Here is a 14,583-nt window from a genome sequence, read left to right as displayed (position 1 = left end):
TGGGCCTTCAATCTCTAAGCACCTCCATTGAGCTCCCTAACAAAGGAAAAGGCTGTGAGGGTGAAATGCAGACAGACTGACTCTGCTGGTGGGGTAGGGAATGAGCGGGAATTGTCCACCACAGGTGCAGCTGTTATCAAGGTGAGGGGACTGAACACAGGCACCAGAGGCTCTGTCAGAGAAGTCTCCCCGGTCCATCTCTTTTTGTCACTCTGCTGCTTGGTTTGGTTTTCATCTTATATCTCTATGTCTCTCTGCAAGACTTAGTGTATTCTATTGGCCTCTGTCCTTTACCAAACTCACCAGGTGTGCTGAATTGAGGGAATGGATGATGGTTACCTGGGGGGATTTTCGAGGAGTACAACAGAAGAGCTGTGTGACCGTAAGCCCTGTAACTCAGGGCTTTGTTTTTCTCATATTGAGGCACACAATCTGCTAAATTCTCTCTCAGCTCCCGTATTCTGATTTACAACTGTTTTGGATTTCATAAAACCTCTCTAATCTTACATCCCACTGATTTATTTTCCTTGTCTCTTTTCAATCCATCAGGAGCTTTTAAGAAAAAACGGCTATAGCAGGGACCCTAAGCTGTCAGAGAATGTTCTGTGACATTAAACAACAATGATATGTAAACTCTTTGGTATTTTATAGGCGGTGAATATTCAGCCTATGCAAATGGAAACACTGAGGGAAATTGGTGGATAAGCTCCTTGATGGTGTTGTTTATCACTTGGAAACACTGAAAGCCCAACACGCAGGGAACGGGTTGGTAAATTTCTGATGTATGAATTAATTACAACAGATATTCCTCACCCAGTGCCAGTGTGTATCTTAGTTGTGATTCAGAAAATCTTCCAGCACTGCGACACTCAGTATGTATAGGTACCCTCCTCTCTGAACCAACTCTGCTATCTCACCCATTCCCTTGTTAATGAGCTAAGTAAATCTTTGAGGCCTGCTCACTGTAAAATAAATAAATAAAATGAACATTCCTGACAGTGCTGGGCATGTCCTAGGAGTCACCTAGCACAGCTCCCCTTTCAGGCCTCATGGTTTAGTGAGGGTAGCATCAAGTGAACAGACACAAATGTAGCAGGAGGGCAGGTGTGGGAGGTTATGGGACACATGAAGACATCAGGGCAGGGGAGGCAGGGCTTGTGAGGCCAGGGAAGATTTCCAGGTTAAAGCATGAGTGTTGTTTAGACTAGGAGGCTAAGGTGAACTCACGCCAGAGGCAGACGTGAGCTTATGCTTTTGGGAAACAGAAAGAGCCCGGATTGGCTGTTGTTTCGGAATGGGAAGTGATGGTGCTAAGCCACATCAGGACACCGGGAGTCCCCCTGTGAGAAATGGGGAACCACTGAAGATCTCCTGTGCTTTTTCCTTTCCCATGAGGAGTGAGAATCACGTTAGTGGAAAAACAGCAAACACAAAGGAAAATCACTATGACAGAACACTGAATCAACACGAGGTGGTGCAATTTTGTATCTAGTGTGATTTTATCTGTTCGAAGACAAAAAAACCAACCAACCAAAGAAAAACACATGGGAAACAGACTGGAAGAAACTGGTAAATGGCGGCGTAGCAGCCACTTCTGGTGCTGTGGCAATGAGTGTCTTTCCTTCCTGTGTCTTTACCCCTTCTTACACTATCTACCTTTTCTACTGTGAGCACATATGATTTTGGCCATCAGAAAGATGAAAAGATAAGCATTGCCCACATGTTTTGTGGGGCTTCGGGGTGCCTTGTTTTGAAAGGACACTGAGGCCGGCGCTGCGGCTCACTTGGCTAATCCTCCGCCTGCGGCACCGGCACCCTGGGTTCTAGTCCTGGTCGGGGTACCGGATTCTGTCCTGGTTGCCCCTCTTCCAGGCCTGCTCTCTGCTGTGGCCTGGGAGTGTAGTGGAGGATGGCCCAGGTGCTTGGGCCCTGCACCCCACGGGAGACCAGGAGAAGTACCCGGCTCTTGGCTTCAGATCTGCGTGGTGTGCCGGCTGCAGCGGCTATTGGAGGGTGAACCAACAGCAAAGGAAGACCTTTCTCTCTGTCTCTCTCTCTCACTGTCCACTCTGCCTGTCCAAAAAAAAAAAAAAAAAAAAAAAAAAAGACACTGAGCTGATTTCTGCAGGGGAAGAGGCAAGCGTGTGCCTTCCCTCTTTCATGCCCTCCTGGGGCGTGCCCAATCCCTGACGAAGGACAATGGATATTTCGAATGACCGGCGAGAAGTGGTCCTGGGGAGAGGCGGAACTTGGGCAAGATGAGGTCGCCGTGTCAGTGTCAGTGAATGCCGCTGTGGAGAGGATGGAAGAGGGAGGGAAGAGCTGATAGAATCGGGGCAGGCAGAGACATGACAGGACACAGGTGAAGGAGAGGGACCAAGAGAAAGGCACAAAACAGCCGAGAGGCAGAGCATCAGGATGTGCATGTCAGCATGTGTACATTTCTGTGTATTAATCATATCTCAATAAAGCCAAAAAGGGAGCAGAGACCAACATGTAACATGCAAAAATATAAAACTGTGGAGAGATGTGAGAAAGTCTATAATCTTGGATTTTTGATTTGTTTAAAAATATAACACCAAAAGTGCAGTCCATGGGAGGAAGAAATTGGTAGGTTGAACTGTATTAAAAACTGCTTGGGGGCGGGAGAGAGAGAGAGAGAGAGAGAGAGAGAGAGATATTAGCAGGAGAGAAGGACAGTGAAAGAGAGAGAGATGGATTATCAGAGGGAGGAGGCAAGACCATCGAGAAAGAGACAAAGGCAGAAGGACGGAAGAAGGCATCAGCAGGATTAGAGCTGAGCGGCAGACTGAGGCTAGGAAGGAGATCCACAGATACAGAGACAGGGCAACCCAGTGCCAACAAGCCAGAGAGAAAGAGAGAAGGATGCCCAGACACAGAGGGGCCACAGAGACTCAGACAGAGGTGACGGCTGGCAAAAGTGGCAGAGGCTGCATGACAGGGAGAGGCCCTGGGCGAGACCTATTTGTTCCCACTGTGTCCGAAGGGCAGATCTGAGACACAACATTGCAGCCACGCAAGTGTGTGACAGGCTTGAAAAGGCTTGTTGCTTTCCTAATTACATTCCAGGAAGTTTATATTAGAAAAAGATAAAAAATATTTTTTTAAACTTTTATTTAATAAATATAAATTTCCAAAGTATAGCTTTTGGGTAACAGTGGCTTTTCCCCCCATAAGTTCCCTCCTACCCACACCCCTCCCATCTCCGGCTCCCTCTCCCATTCCATTCACATCAAGATTCATTTTCAATTACTTTTATATATAGAAGATCAATTTATTATATATTAAATAAAGATTTCCAACAGTTTGCACTCCCATAGAAACACAAAGTGTAAAGAGCTGTTTGAGTACTAGTTATAGTGTTAATTCACATAGTACAACACATTAAGGACAGAGATCCTACATGGGGAATAAGTGCACAGTGACTCCCGTTGTTGACTTAACAATTGACACTCTTGTTTATGGCGTCAGTAATCTCCCTAGGCTCTTGTCATGAGTTGCCAAGGCTATGGAAGCCTTTTGAGTTTTCCAACTCCGATCTTATTTAGACAAGGTCATAGTCAAAGTGGAAGTTCTCTCCTCCCTTCAGAGCAAGGTACCTCCTTCTTTGATGTCCCGTTCTTTCCACTGGGATCTCATTCACAGAGATCTTTCATTTAGGTTTTTTTTTTTTGAAAAATAATTTCTATAGTGATTTATTATTTGTGATAAATCCATGAGTTCCTCCTGTAGCTAATACTTTTCACCATTGCTTCACTCAATGAACTAGCTATTGTTACAGCTAGTGCCATTTTACTTATGAGGAAACTGAGGTGCAGCGAGGTTAAGCACCTTGTCCAGGTGGAGTAACTGGCCAGCAGCTGAGCAGTGTGAAAATTCAAGCCATCTGGTTTCCTCACTGAGGGCACAGATGGCCATTCCGTGGTCCCTCAGTCCCTGATCAAGCCTTTAAGGAGCTGGGTATTTAGGGAAATGTGAAAACAGTTTACTGCATCAGCAGGCATTAGGAGCCATGTGTATGCAAAGGTATTGGGATGGGGGTGATGCAGTGATCACCAGGACTTGATTTCTGCCTTCAGAAAGCTTACATTTTATTTGGAAAGACTAAACAGAAACACAGACACTGACCCAGCTGTCCCCTGGGACTGTAGGTAGCCATAGTTCCAAACCTGAACTCGTGGCGTGGGGAACAAACAACGTCATTTTTCTCTTGATACCCTGTTTCTGCTACTGCAATTCCATCTTGGATTGGTGCTGGGCCAGTTGGAAAATGGACTTTGGTCCCCTTTCCATTTTATTTATCCAAATTACACATAATGGTAGATGTTACCAGTTTCACCATTAGAGTTTAGGAACTATGATGAAGACTGGAGAGTAAAGAGCAAGAATCTCATCTCCCAGAGCTTCGCTTTCCACACCTTGCAGCCTTCCATCTTAGGCTTGATGTTTTCCAAGTCCCCGCAGCAGGCTGTGTGTCCTGTGAAACTTGCCCTCACTTGGCTGCCTGGCCTTTCCCAGCTTTCCTAAAATTGGGCAGGCACATTTTCTCATATTCCATGACTCCTTGAATCAACCAGAGACTTCCAAAGCACTGCTTTTGAGTTCTCTGTTATGCAGAAGCCAAAGAGGAGGTGGATGGGAGCTATCAGGTGGGAGGCCTGGAGGAGGTGGCCCTGGAAGTGGGCTCCTGGAGAGACCCATAGGTCTCAGAAGGGAGATGGGATGAGTTCCTTAGGATGTGTAGGTTGCTGGGAAATCCCCCACCCAGCCCCTGCTCTCTGCATCCGTTGGACTCTGATAGCAGGCTAAGAGCTGTGGCTTTTACTGAGCCTTGGCTAGAGACCCCTCTCTCCTTGAGCATTTGGCAAGGAATGGCGCCAGGTGGCAACAAAGCTGGCCCGGGTCCATTTGGGGAGTCTGGGTTTTCTCCTCAAGTGTTTACTTTCACTTTCAGGACTAAGAAATTAGCCTCTTCCCAGACAAGACACAAAGGCAAAGGTGCTTGTTTTACATCTGTTTCCTGCTCGCTTTCAGTGTAGCTCCTCCTTGTACACAACCAGCGGTGTAATGTTTACCAAGTGCAACAATGCGTGCAGCCTCCAAGGAAAAGCAGCGGCGTGGCCCCCCAGCTCCGGGGCCTCCCGGGGGACCCTGGAAGTCCTTGGGCACGTCTGCTTTCTGTGTGCAGCCCGGGTGAACTTTTCATTACCATGTGTGGAAAATGTCCCAGAAATGTGTTCGGAGGCTTTCCAGGGACTTCTGCTAACACAGGTGTTACATCTTCTGGCTTGGGCCAAATCCACAAGTTTACATTCTTATTTTTCAGTCATTCATTTTGATATATGGTGAAATATTCACCAGTCATAAGTGAATTTTTAAAATAAGACCCGAGAAAAGAGGGGGAGGAGAAGCACAGAAAGGCAAGCGCGCCGGGTAGAGACCCAACACCTGGCCCCGGGGGCTTCCCTAGCCTCCATCTACGTAAACGACTCAGGCAGTTCCAGCCACTGAACCTCCATCTCCACCTTGGAAAACGGGGTCTTCTAATCCTCTCTCATACACTTCCCAGCGTGACTGCACCCTGATAGACTTGACATTGCTCTCCATATGGTGTACCTAGGCACTCCCTGTGTAGGGTAGCTGGAAACTCTAGCTCCCCTGCCATGGAACCCTACCTCTTTAAGGCTGGTTGGATACCCCCACCTTTCCAGGGTGCACCTGTTGCTTTGGGAACCAGGGCGCATGCTCAGGCCCCCACCTGAGTTGTGCAGCCAATCGGGTCACCACCCGCTTCCTTATAAAAAGTGCTGGAAGGTAGCAGAGGGCGCGCTTTCTGGCGTTCTGGTTTTTGCTGTTTCCGCCTCAGGCCGGTTTCGGGCAGACCTTCCCTGTTCTCTCGCGGGTACTGTTTCCAGTTTTTCTTTTTCTCTTAGGCCCACTCATGTTAGGTATTCCTCTTTGTAGGGCAGCTCGCATTTGTGCGTGAACGTATGCTTATTTCCTCGCTGCTGTGGGAATCCTGTTCCTATTTGCGCGGGATACTAATCCCTACTTAGTGTTTTTACCACAGCAAGGACAAAACCCTGGATGGGAAATTAATCGAGTGCTTGCCCGTGTCGCCTTGAGAACTAACACACGAGACAGATAGAGCTGTTTGCCTAGGCAGTATGGGGCGCGTTTTGTGGGAAACTGAGGTTGGTCCTCCCAACAACCCTGGCAGGTTGGCTCTGTTAGTCCCACTTACAGGTGAGGAAGCTGAAACTTAATGAGGTTAAATAAATGACCTAAGATCGCAGATCATGCGGGGAGAACCAAAGCTTTCTAACCCTTAGCGGTTTATTCCTCCTTTCTCTTTGTCTTCTTCTTGCTCTTCCTTCTCCCCCTCCCTCCCTTTCTTTTCCTCCCCCACCATCTCCTTTTCCGTCCTCAGTTTTTCTCTTTCCTCCTGCCTTTCTTCTTTTTCCCTTGGAACGTGACCTGTGGGAGTCATTAGGGTTGTGGTCCCAAGCACGTCTTCCCATGACGAGTTGGTACTTCCCTGCCCTTTCTGAGATCATCCGTAGGCATGAGACCTGCTTTGGGCAGCGGAATATGAACAGGAGTGGCATGTGTCCTCTCTGGGTGGAAACCAGAAGCCAAGAAGAAATATAATGCACGGTCTTTCGCATTCCCTTTCCACATTTGTGAGCATGCAACTGATAGTAATATTCATCAGCTCAGACGGGTTAGGTGATGAGTATTACAGAGCCTGCCCCTTCCCCCTTCACATCTGCCAACACTGGAGGTATGCACAAGGGTCACATGCGTGTCAGTGTGTGCTTGTTTAAATGTCTGAATTTTGAGCTGTGTTACTGCAGCGTAATTGAGGCTGTTCTGACTGATACAAGAAGCAAACTGTGCAAGCGTTAACAGAAAAAGATTATAACACTGTGTGGGTCCCCAAATTTGGGATCTGTCAATTTATGTGATGACCTTGGGCATCTCAGTTAAATTGGAAAACAAGGTGAGAGGGTGGAGTGACTTTTTTTTTTTTTTTAAGATTTATATTGTTCATTAGGAAGGCCGAGTTAGGGAGAGGCAGCTCTTCTGGTTCACTCCCCAGATGGCCATTGCCGGGCCAGATCAAAGCCAGGAGCTTGTTTCAGGTCTCCTTTGTGGGTGCAGGGGCTCAGGCGCTTGGACCATCTTCCACTGCTTTCCCAGGCCACTAGTAGAGCTGGATCAGAAGTGGAGCAGCCACGTCTCGAATGGTGCTCATTATGGGATGCCGGCGTCACAGGCAGTGATTTTACCCCCCATGTCAAGCGCGGGCCCATAATTGATACTTCTTAATATTCAAGAGACAGAGCTCTTGGAAATCCTGTTCTTCCAGCAGGACTCAGGAAATACGTTATGCTCTGTTAAGTGTCATACGATGAAGTCACAGGAGGCAAGTTATTCACATTTAAGAACAAATTTTTAGAGAAACATATTCCATGATTTTTTTGTATATTTGATTTCCCCTCGCCTAACTACACTACCTACAAAAATAGTAAGATTTTATTCTTTTAAAATAGTTTTTTCACTGGAATATCCGTCCAGCTCTAAGAAATAGTTTTCTGTGAATGTATGGCTCAGGAATTCCTGGACTACTTATTGACTTCCCATTTCTCTATTGCTATGAAGCCCTGGAATTCTATACCTATGAACCTTGCTCATTTCCTGACATCCTTATGGCACTCCTTTTTGACCAAAGAGTGCCACTTCGGTAACAAGGTGGTAGGTAGCAAAGATAATGGAATCTGGAGGCTTCAAAATGATAACGATAAAGATTCAGAAACTGGGAGGAAAGCTATAGTGCAGTTAGGCAGATTAGATGAAGGGACAGATGCAATGCCAGCTGGGCTGGACATTGCTGATTCTAGGTCTCTGCAAGTCTCTTAGGTTGGCCCATTTCTGTTACAATGACCATTGTCAACTCTTTTTCCTTAACCTCCCAAATAGTGTCTCTGTTGCCCAGGGCTGGGACTGAGATGAGTCAAGGTAGACACCCAGGATAAAACATTTAAGGAAGCACTCAGTGTCAGGTGTTGATTCCATATTGCGATTCCTGTAACAGAGGTGCCTCCTTAAATGTTTCACGCTGGGTGCCTCCCATGCCTCCTATTAGTTCTGGCTCAGCAGCTGCCAGGCCCAGTCTTCTCCACACCTGAGCCACACTGATGATTATGGAGTGTGAGTTGATTATGTTGCTTCAAAACCCTTAAATGTTCACTACCTTCAGGATGAAGTTTCACTGCCTTGTTCATCAGTTCATTGAGACTTTGATAGAATCCTTCATTTATTCAACACATACAGAGCCAGGCACTGGGTGCAGGGGATAGAATAATAATCCACACCAGAAATGTTTCCTGTCTTCTGGCTGCTGGAATTTGAGTAGAGAAGGTAGACACAACATTGTGAACAATCAGGAATACAAAGAGATCATAAATTCTGATAAAACTTAGAGAAGAAACAAAGGCTGGGTATAGAGAGGGAGAGAGCAGGGTGCTTTGGTTGGAATGTTGGTTCCCTCCAAAACTCACATGGAAATTTAATTGCCACTGTGACAGTACCAGGAGGTGAGTCTTTTAAGTGGTGTTTAGGCATGGGGCTCCACCTGCATGAATGGACTAATGCCCTGCTGCAGGAGCGGTTCTGTTCTTAGTGTGCTGGGCTCACATCCTCTTCCATCCTCTCCTGCTTGCTCTCTTTTCCTTTCTGACATGCTATGACACAGCAAGGTGGCCCTTGCCACGTGCTGTCAATTTTGATATTGGACTTAACTAGCTTTTAGAATTGTGAACCAATACATACCTGTTCCTTGTAGGTTAACTTAGTTTAGGGCATTCTGTTACAGAAACATCAAATGGATTAAGACACAGGGCATACATCGGATGGAGTAAAAATGGCCTCCTTGTGGAGGTGACAGTTAAAACAGAGAAACCAGCTCTTGAAGTACCGGGGAGAATGCATTCCAGGCAGAGGGAACAGTATGTGGGGAGACTATGAGGCAGGAGGACACTTTGCATACTCAAGGAAGAGAATATCAGTGCATTTGCTGTGTGGTAGGAAGGAGGAAGTGGTAGTAAAGGCCATGCCACCATGAAATACCTTGGTGGTCACAGAAAGAGCTTCAGATTTTACACAAAGCTTAGTGACAAGATGTTGAAGAACCTTATGCAGAGGGGTAGCATGATGAAATTAATATTTGTAGAGCCTAGTGTGGAAGAGGCATTGGACTGAACGGGGAAGACCAGTGAGAGGTCATAGTGATGTTCAAGGTCAGAGATGCTGATGATGTGGGCTGGGCAAAGGCAGTGAGAACAGATGACAGGTGATATACATTAGGGTGAAACGATGGGCGGATGTTGATTATTTGGATGGGGAGGGATTGGTGAAGGAATGAGAAGGATCACGGGTCCCTTGTTTTTTTTTTTTTTTTAACTTTTATTTAATGAATATACGTTTCCAAAGTACGAATAATGGATTACTATGGCTTCCCCCCCATACCGTCCCTCCCACCCACAACCCTCCCCTTTCCCACTCCCTCTCCCCTTCCATTCACATCAAGATTCATTTTCGATTATCTTAATATACAGAAGATCAGCTTAGTATACATTAAGTAAGGATTTCAACAGTTTGCTCCCACACAGAAACATAAAGTGAAAAATAATAGATGATTTTTTTTAATGATGATGAAATCAGATCAGACCTATTGTCATGTTTAATCCCAGTGAGAGTCAAGTTGGGAGTTGATAGTTTCTTTTCTTTTCTTTTTTTTTTTTTTTTTTTTTTTTTTACAGAGGATCAGTTTAGTATGCATTAAGTAAAGATTTCAACAGTTTGCACCCCCATAGAAACACAAAGTGAAATATATTATTTGAGTACTCGTTATAGCATTAAATCTCAATGCACAGCACATTAAGGACAGAGATCCTACATGAGGAGTAAGTGCACAGTGACTCCTGTTGTTGACTTTACCAATTGACACTCCTGTCTATGGCATCAGTAATCTCCCTATGCTCCAGTCATGAGTTTCCAAGGCTATGGAAGCCCCTTGAGTTCTCCGACTCTTATCTTGTTTAGACAAGGTCATAGTCAAAGTGGAGGTTCTCTCCTCCCTTCAGAGAAAGGTACCTCCTTCTTTGAAGACCTGTTCTTTCCACTGAGATCTCACTCACAGAGATCTTTTGCCAGAGTGTCTTGGCTTTCCATGCCTGAAATACTCTCATGGGCTTTTCAGCCAGATCTGAATGCCTTTAGGGCTGATTCTGAGGCCAGAGTGCTATTTAGGGCATCTGCCATTCTATGAGTCTGCTGAGTATCTCACTTCCCATGTTGGATCACTCTCCCCTTTATTTATTCTATCGGTTAGTGTTAGCAGGTACTAGACTTGCTTATGTGCTCCCTTTGACTCTTAGTCCTTTCATTATGATCAATTGCGAACTGAAATTGATCACTTGGACTAGTGAGATGGCATTGGTACCTGCCACCTTGATGGGATTAAATTGGAGTCCCCTGGTATGTTTCTAACTCTACCATTTGGGGCAAGTCAGCTTGAGCATGTCCCAAATTATATATCTCTTCCCTCTCTTATTCCTACTCTTATGTTTAACAGGGATCACATTTCAGTTAAATTTCAACACATAAGAATAACTGTGTATTAATTACAGAATTAAATCAGTCATATTAAGTAGAACAGACAAAAAAACTACTAAGAGGGATAATGTATTAAGTTGTTCATTAACAGTCAGGGCTATGCTGATCAAGTCACCGTTTCCCATAGTGTCCCTTTCACTTCAACAAGTTTCCTTTTTGGTGTTCAGTCAGTTGTCACCGATCAGGGAGAACATATGGTATTTGTCCCTTTGGGACTGGCTTATTTCACTCAGCATGATGTGTTCCAGATTCCTCCATTTTGTTGCAAATGACTGGATTTCGTTGTTTCTTACTGCAGTATAGTATTCTAAAGAGTACATATGCCATAATTTCTTTATCCAGTCTATCGTTGATGGGCATTTAGGTTGGTTCCAGGTCTTAGCTATTGTGAATTGTGCTGCAATAAACATTAGGCTGCAGACCGCTTTTTTGTTTGCCAATTTAAATTCCTTTGGGTAAATTCCAAGGAGTGGGATGGCTGGGTCGAACGGTAGGGTTATCTTCAGGTTTCTGAGGAATCTCCAGACTGATTTCCATAGTGGCTTGACCAGTTTGCATTCCCACCAACAGTGGGTTAGTGTCCCTTTTTCCCCACATCCTCGCCAGCATCTGTTGTTGGTAGATTTCTGAATGTGAGCCATTCTAACCGGGGTGAGGTGGAACCTCATTGTGGTTTTGATTTGCATTTCTCTGATTGCTAATGACCTTGAACATTTTTTCATGTGCCTGTTGGCCATTTGGATTTCCTCTTTTGAAAAATGTCTATTGAGGTCCTTGGCCCATCTCTTAATTGGGTTGTTGGTTTTGTTTTTGTGGAGTTTCTTGATCTCTTTGTAGATTCTGGTTATTAACCCTTTATCTGTTGCATAGTTTGCAAATATTTTTTCCCATTCTGACGGTTGTCTCTTCACTCTCCTGACTGTTTCTTTTGCAGTACAGAAACTTCTCAATTTGATGCAATCCCAATAGTTAATTTTGGCTTTGACTGCCTGTGCCTCCCGGGTCTTTTCCAGAAACTCTTTGCCTGTGCCAATATCTTGAAGGGTTTCTCCAATGTTCTCTAGTAACTTGATGGTGTCAGGTCGTAGATTTAGGTCTTTAATCCATGTTGAGTGGATTTTTGTGTAAGGTGTAAGGTAGGGGTCTTGCTTCATGATTCTGCACGTGGAAATCCAATTTTACGGGTCCCTTGTAATAGATGTGGGAGCTCCAGACTGAGGAAAAGGGAACTGGGGAGTGAGAGGGAGGGACAGGGTCCATGGTTAGGCAGTAAGTCAACAAGACTCTTCCAGACATTCTGTTTGAGGTGATGATTAGACAACCGAGTGAAATTGTCAGACAACTCAAGCCTAGGGAATAAAAAGGCTGGGAGTATGAACTTGGGCATCAGCAGCTTACTGACAGATGACATTTAAGGTCTTATACTGGTTTCTGCTTCCCACTAAGATGGAGTTACAGGAACTAGATTTATCCTTCTTTATCCTACACATGAGACAATGATAACTGGCAGAATATAAGAAAACAGTTCTCATACATGAAACATTAGACAGTGCAAGGCAGTGCTCCCTAAGGGTGGGAAACGAGGAGTTGGGCTTTAGTTATCCTCTCTTCCCATCTAGAGAGAGTTTCTAGGATGGGGTACAGGGATGGGGCAGCCGGGCAGGGTCTGGTGATCTCCCCCTTTGAGGTGAAAGAGCTGGGAGTCCTGGAATGCCGAGGGGAATAGAGCTTGTGCTGAAGGGAAGAGGGCTGCGCTGGGGGAAGGGTTGAAGATCTATCTGCCCTTGACCCATTTGGCCTCTTGGCTGCCTCTACATCCAGCTGACCCAGGCAGTAGTTTGAGATCTGCTTCAGCTCTGGGCAGCAGTCAGAGATTTCTCAGCATCTCATGGGTGGGAGATTCCTGCTCAGCTCCAAGTTTTGTGCCTTGAGCCTGGTGCCAGTCCCCAACATGCTCCACAGGCCTCTTCTCATCTCAGCTCTGAACTCCTGACCACCCTGCCAGTTTCTGGCCAGGGCCCTGCAGGCTTCCCTTCCTTCCCACTTCTTTCTGGGAGTTTCTCATCTATGTGACCTTAGTAGACCCCTCTTGATATATGAATATGGTTTTATGTGTCTCTCATCTTATATCGTATTGCTGTTTTTATGTTTAGAGAAGGACGACTGCTTAAATGACTGGAAAGTAATAGAACAACCTCAGTTTTTGTTTTCCTGGACCGTACAGCAGTTCTGATCCTTTCTTTTTTCTTTTTCTTTTTTTTTTTTTGACAGGCAGAGTGGACAGTGAGAGAGAGACAGAGAGAAAGGTCTTCCTTTTGCCGTTGGTTCACTCCCCAATGGCCGCCACGGGTGGCGCGGGTGGCGCACTGCAGCCGGCGCACCACGCTGATCCGATGGCAGGAGTCAGGTACTTATCCTGGTCTCCCATGGGGTGCAGGGTCCAAGCACTTGGGCCATCCTCCACTGCACTCCCTGGCCACAGCAGAGAGCTGGCCTGGAAGAGGGGCAACCGGGACAGGATCTGATGCCCCAACCGGGACTAGAACCCGGTGTGCCGGCGCCGCAAGGCGGAGGATTAGCCTAGTGAGCCGCGGCGCTGGCCCCGATCCTTTCTTGACACAGTCTTCCTTTGGATTTTATGATACCATTTCTCTCCTGCCTCTGGCCCTCTCAGTCCCGAAGTGAAATGTTCCAATGATCCACCCTTGACAATGGTGTCTCATTGAATTCCATGGCCACAGGTACTGTATCATTGCTGCTGACTCCAGCCTAGGCTACTCCACTTTCTTGCCTGCTAGGCAGTCTCAGTTCAACATGTCTAAGATCATACTCTATAGAACCTTCTCTCCAAAATTTTTTCTATTAGTGTGGTGAATGGTTCCCTCTAAAGGCATATATTTAATCCAGAAACCTAATATCTACCATAGATTCCTTCTTTGTGAAAATAAATCTGGCATTTCTCCATTTCATCAGTGTGGCACCTATAACTCACATAGATTTTGGCCTTTTGGCTTTTGTCTTGATGTGAGCCTTGGATTGTAGTCATAGAAAAAGAAACAGCAGTCTGGAAACCAACAATAACAAAATAAAAATTGAAATAATCAAACATTTATGGAGTCTTCTGAGGAACCAGAAAGATCTTATTCATATTGCATGGTAAACCCTGAAATGTGCTTTTCTCATCTCCCCTGCTGCTACCTCATTCTCCTTTGTCTCTCTCCCTGCCCCACCTATTTTATACCTGAAAAGCTTCTTTCTTCTTTTTCCTTGAAAAGCTCCCAAACTCTCCAAACCCAGCATGCTACTGTCTTCAAACCCAAATATTTTTATTTCCTTTTTTTTGTTGTTGTTTCATGACTTGTTCTGGAATCTTTATGGTATAGATCAATCCCATAACCTTCTGCACCTGTCGGATTTTCCCCTAACTCCTGCATCTTGTAGCACCATAAGAGACTGAGGATAGAGTAGATTCACAGGCATGTCCTTGGAAAGGAGGAAAGGTATTGAAGAGGAAGAATGCATTTGTTTCAAACTTAATATTTTTCTTCATTTACTGCTAAAACTCACTTAAATTTCTTTCACATACACTCTCTTCTTTCCTCTCCTGCTGTAACAATCATACCCCAGTGTCGTCAACTGAAGGGACTGAGAGTCTCCCCAAACTGTAAGCAAACAAGCAAGATGCCAATTTTGTGGCTGCTGGTAAGACATGTGACCCGCGAGTGAAAGAAAAAGGACAACTTACCGCCCACAGCAGTGGCAGTCCCCAGGGTATCAGCATTATTGTGCCATTTTCCTGAGACACCTGTCCCATTGGCTAGTGCAAAGAGCCAGGACACACTGCACACAATGAATTGCATTACAAGAGAAGCATCTGGAGCT

The 14,583-nt window shown here is 45.5% G+C and overlaps 1 long non-coding RNA gene across 9 annotated transcripts in view; it reads left to right on the top strand.

Moving 5' to 3' along the window:
* Nucleotides 1-5,770: 5,770 nt before the first annotated feature.
* The window catches only part of LOC149127682 (uncharacterized), a 437,400-nt gene continuing 428,587 nt past the window's right edge, over nucleotides 5,771-14,583 (top strand). For all 9 annotated transcript variants that reach the window (XR_016229758.1, XR_016229752.1, XR_016229760.1 and 6 more), the window contains exon 1: nucleotides 5,771-5,923. This is a non-coding gene — a long non-coding RNA (uncharacterized LOC149127682). The remainder of the gene's footprint in view (nucleotides 5,924-14,583) is intronic.

Source organism: Oryctolagus cuniculus, chromosome 2 (genome assembly GCF_051225735.1).
Source record: "Oryctolagus cuniculus isolate XC-2025 breed Fujian yellow rabbit chromosome 2, ASM5122573v1, whole genome shotgun sequence".
Lineage (NCBI taxonomy): Eukaryota > Metazoa > Chordata > Mammalia > Lagomorpha > Leporidae > Oryctolagus > Oryctolagus cuniculus.
This window is presented reverse-complemented; position numbering and strand designations above follow the sequence as displayed.